At 43.4% G+C, this 5,109-nt stretch overlaps 1 long non-coding RNA gene across 1 annotated transcript; it reads left to right on the plus strand.

Moving 5' to 3' along the window:
- The first annotated feature begins 1,745 nt into the window (after nt 1–1,745).
- Nucleotides 1,746–2,426, plus strand: LOC128436688 (uncharacterized). Its single transcript, XR_008338101.1, has 2 exons — nt 1,746–1,929; nt 2,115–2,426. It is a non-coding gene; the product is annotated as an uncharacterized LOC128436688 (long non-coding RNA).
- The last annotated feature ends 2,683 nt before the right edge of the window (nt 2,427–5,109 follow it).

A 5,109-nucleotide genomic window follows, 5' to 3' on the forward strand; every position in this document is an offset into this window, starting at 1 on the left:
CAATAATGTGGAAATAATTTAAATTTAAACTATCAACAAATAATACAGACAGTGTTTTGATGTATTCTCAACCTGTGTGTTAATAAAAACTTACCTTCAGATGCTCCAAAGCCTCCCTCTGTGTCAGTGAGTCCCTCTGGTGAGATCATGGAGGGCAGCTCAGTGACTCTGACCTGCAGCAGTGATGCTAACCCAGCAGCTAACTACACCTGGTACAAGGAGGACGAGGACTCACCAACAGCATCAGGACAAAACTTCACCATCACTGATATCACAGCTGAACATGGTGGAAAGTATCAGTGTGAGGCCCAGAACACACACGGACGTAGTAACACCACCTTACATCTCACTGTTGGAGCAGGTGATTGTAGCACTCTGACTTTTACAGCCTACACCCCCCCCCCCCCTCCTTTTCATTGCACCAGAACCTAAAACCATCAATACTCAGGATTTCCAGATGTGTCACAGCTGTATATCAAGTCCATCATATTGCACATGAACAATACTGACTGACCAACAGCATCACCTGGCAAACTGAGTCATCAGTCTAACCACACTGCTAATGTCTCCAGTCTGTTGTCTAGGGAAGTCAGTGAAAATCATGAATATCATCAGGTACACTCTGGTGGTCGTGCTGGTTCCAGTGCTGGTCTGGACTCTGTGGACGAGGTAAATCAAACCCATCAGTTCACCCTCTGCTCTTTGACTGTCTTCTTCACATGTCTTCAAACACTAGTTTCAGTGTTATGAAGTTCATTCTGTCGAATGTTGTGTTGTTGTTTTCGATCCAGGATGAAGAAAACTCTGAGCTTGAAATCACAAGTGAATGAAGCTTTGGAGATGATAGAGGTGAGAGACAGTGAGGCCAAAAGAATGACTCCATATCACTGTTTTCATCTCACAATGTTAGAGAAAGAGATCAAACATTTCTTGGATCAGCTCTTGGATCAGCTACTTTGTCTGAATCTGCCCCAAAATGTAAAAGGTTCTTTCCATTGACCGTATATTAAAATGGACGTAGACTCTGGGTCTAGAAAGTGAAGTGAATGATCCATTTAGAGTCAAATAGACCATAAAGCACTGCAGGCATTGGGTCATGGATACTGTGTGATTGACAGCTAGCACTGGGTGCAGGTCACTGGTTTAAGTGGGCGGGGAGGGTCCTTGGTCCCTCAGTCAGGCTCCACCCCCTCTCCTCCAAATATGGTTACTTCTGTTTTCAAATAACCAAGATGGCGCTGAACAACATGTCAAAAATGGAGGCTTCAAAATGGCAGCTCACAAACCAATGTGTGACATCTTCTTTCTTGGTCCATGTCCCGTCCTTCCACCAAGTTTAGTGGAAATCAGTTTATCAGTTTTTGTGTAATCCTGCTGATGAAGAAACAAACGAATGGACAGGGGGTGCAACCACGTTCAAACTGTTTTGAATGAACTGTGATTATTTGCAGGTTTCATGAATAAAGTCCAGTGAGGATTAATATTTTCTCATCTCTCCCCCATCAGTCACACAACTGTCCTGAGTATGAGAACGTCGCTGCTGCAGCACAGACAGAAGACACAGAGGAGCAGGAAGACCTGGTGTGAAGCATCAGGTCAGAGCCACTGGGACAAACAGAACCAAGATGGACGACTTCAGAGAACATCCGTACAAGAGAGTTTCACAGAAACCACCGTACATTTCCTTTCTACTCATGGTTTCCTGTTTTCTTCTCTCCTCAGGTGCACTGTGATTGGTTGAATGTATTTAGGAGGAACAGGAAGTTTCTCTCTTTCCATCCCCGGTTGCAGCAGCAGCAGTTTGTGCAGCATGAACTTTAGAGCAAGAGTATTGTTGTGTTGTTTCTTTTCTTTTTCTTTTCTGATGGGTCCAGTCGTCCAGTTTTCGCAGCTTTATTTCTGTTAGCTTTAGTTCTGATGTTGGTTTAGGTTACATTTCATTACAAGTCATTTGGCTGACGCTTTTGTCCAATTAGTACACTCAACATTTACGAAGGGCCATTCAGTATCTTGCCAAGGACAACTCGGCATGCAGACGGGGAAGACTGGGGTTTGAACCGGTAACCTTCTTGTTGGAGAACGACCACTCTACCCCCTAGTTCACACCGCCCTAGGTTGAAGGAAGATTCTCAGATCCTACGACCCTTTGTGGGTTGGTGTGTTGGGTTTTCCTTCTTTTGTCCATTTTGCCGACCTGTTGTTGAAGTTGTTTTCTTTTCTGCAATAAATTGATTTTTTTTTTGCTGTTACCCTCTGAACTATGTTGGACGTCTTGGTGATGAGCCGTTGAGGCTGTGGTAACATCTTGTGACTCATCTCATGTCTTATACATGATATTAATGTGGTTATTACATGGATAATGAATTATTATGTATCGTGATTTTATGATTCTTCTTAAATAAAAGGTTTTTGGTCTTTTGTTTTCACTCCTGATCTATTTGATTGTTTGTTTTTAAGCAGAATTACACCAGAAAACTAAAAACTGATTTTTCCACAAACTCATTTTCATTTTGGCAGGAATCCTGATAAAGGGGCGGAGCCAGGAGCCTGTTTGTATCACTTTCTTTATAATTGTGAGACTGATGAAAACAGTCAGGATTATTTAGAGGACTGGTTTCTATGAGTGATTGAATTCTGGTGCAGCTCGAAAGGGCCCTTTTTTAAATATATGAATATTATATTCCTGTTTGCTCGCAGCTCCCCTATCAAACAAATAAATTGAAATATAATAAATAATCTAAATATCAGGTGGGGAGATTAGACTAGTCTCTGAACCCTCCCTCCCTCCACGTCTCCTGCACAGAGCTGAGCACTGGAGCTGTGGACATTTCTCAGTTCTTAGAAGCATCGTGACTCAGACTCTGAATAATTCTAACAGCGCTGCTCTAGAACAGACACTCGTTAAAGATCCGGTCTGTGTCAGAGTCTCTGACGGAGTCTGCTTCCTCCTCACTCCTCCTCTGACCTGCGCTCACTTTATACTTTAACATTAAACACCAGCACTGATCACAAGTTATCAGGACACCTCCAGGACTGATGTTTACTTTGTGTTGGTTTGATTCGCTTTAGAGTTCATGAAACACACGTTTAAACCTGCGACACAACACGAGACGTGATACAGTCAGAACATCAGGGTTAAAGTGAGAGAACCATCCGGAGTCATGATCCGACATCATCGATTAATAACTAAATACATGTGGTTATCAGTTTGTGTGAAGAGGGACAGAGACCAACACACACACACACACACACACACACACACACACACACACAGACACACTCACACAGTCACACACTCCTGCAGACAGAAGAGTTCCTCCATCAGATTCCGACATAACACATTGTTTTAACTTCTTTGCTGCAGAAGAAGCGACGCCCCAGTCATTCGTCTTTTCGTTTTCACAATACACCCAGACCACAAAGTTGATCCAACTTGAAAAGGGTAAGTAAATCAATTTACTTCATATCTACCTATTAATTTAATTTAAAAACTGTATTTTCTTAATTTTGATTGATTGTTCCAACTTAAAAACAGCATGTGAAGTTAACTCTCAAAGTAAAACCAGCTCATCTGATTTTACTGAATAGTTGTGTTTACTCTGAAAAACGATGTCTCTCCACGTTCTGCTTGTGCTTTAATGTAGAATCAGACTAAAAAGAACAATCAGATCCAGAGTTGAGGTCTTGAACTAATTCTTCAGATTATTCCGACTCCACGTTAACGCACAACCAGAGCACAGTGGGAGGCTCCGCCCATCTGACCCAACAGTCGATGGCTCCTGTGTCGCTCTCCTGCTCACGTGCACCTGTGCATGAGCTCATGAAGTCCAGTCTACACAAGTGAACAGTTTGACACGTGTATCAGACAAAACAAGTTTGACTCACATGAGTTGAATCCTTGTGAAAAATGAGTAAAGAAAACTAAAGTAATTTAAGTTTACAAAATTATGATCTTTTATGATGTATTTGTATGACCCAGTCTTCATATGGACTGGAGCTGTAAATAAACAGGAACTGACTTCTAACATGAGTTTAAAAGAAAGAAAAACTCAACATGATTTTTTAAGTCCGGTCTCAAGAAATTTAATTAAGTATTTGATTCACTGTCAGGCTGCAAAACTACTCTCACTGTTATTTGCATGCAATATATTGTAATGAGTTCAGGCTTGATTTCTAAAATAATGTAAAGGTGGGTATTATATCAATCGATCAGGAGAAAGCGTTTGACCATGTGGATCACGATTTTTTATTTTCAACCTTGCAGGTTTTTGGTGTTCTGGGGGGGGGGGGGGGGGGCTTTCCTGGATCAAGCTGCTGTACAGTGGGGCTAGTTGTGTGGTGAAGGTGGGGGGAGGGCTGAGCTGTTCTGTGCCCGTCACAAGAGGCTTCAGGCAGGGCTGCCCCATCTCAGGACAACTATCGCCATAGAGCCACTTCTGTGCAGGTTGAGGAGCAGGCTGAGGGGTCTCTCTCTGCCGGGGCTGGTTCACAACCCTCCTGTGGTCGTCTGTAGATGTTTTCATCCATGACCAGCATGATGTCCAGCAACTTCAGGAAAGTCTGGTCTGCTATGGGAGACCATCTTCAGCCAGAGTTAACTGGGAGAAGAGTGAAGACTTTTTAATGGGGCAGTGGAGCCCAGGGACTGAGCCTGATCTTCCTGAATATCCGGTGGGGTTAGGGTTAAGGAATGGATTAAAGGTTCTGGGAGTCCATCTGGGAAGTGAGGGCTTCCAGAAGCAGAACTGGGAGGGGGTGCTGGAAAAGGTGGAAGCAAAGTTGTCTAAATGGAAATGGTTGCTACCTTATCTGTCCTACAAGGGGCGAGTTCTGATAGTGAATAACTTGGTTGCCTTGTCTCTTTGGCACAGACTTATTGTGTTGGTGCCACCTCCAGGTCTGGATGTGCAGCGTTGCCTGGTGACTTTCTTCTGGTCTGGACAGCACTGGCTTATGGCAGCGGCCCTGTATCTCCCTGTGGCAGAAGAAGGTCAAGGGTGATATGGCTGTTTGAGGAGCCGCTGTTCTACAACGATTTCCTGAGAACTGAGACCCGTTCCTCTACAACATTAAGGAATACGTGTATTGAGGTGGGCATCATCAAACTGG

This window comes from Pleuronectes platessa, chromosome 3 (genome assembly GCF_947347685.1).
Source record: "Pleuronectes platessa chromosome 3, fPlePla1.1, whole genome shotgun sequence".
Lineage (NCBI taxonomy): Eukaryota > Metazoa > Chordata > Actinopteri > Pleuronectiformes > Pleuronectidae > Pleuronectes > Pleuronectes platessa.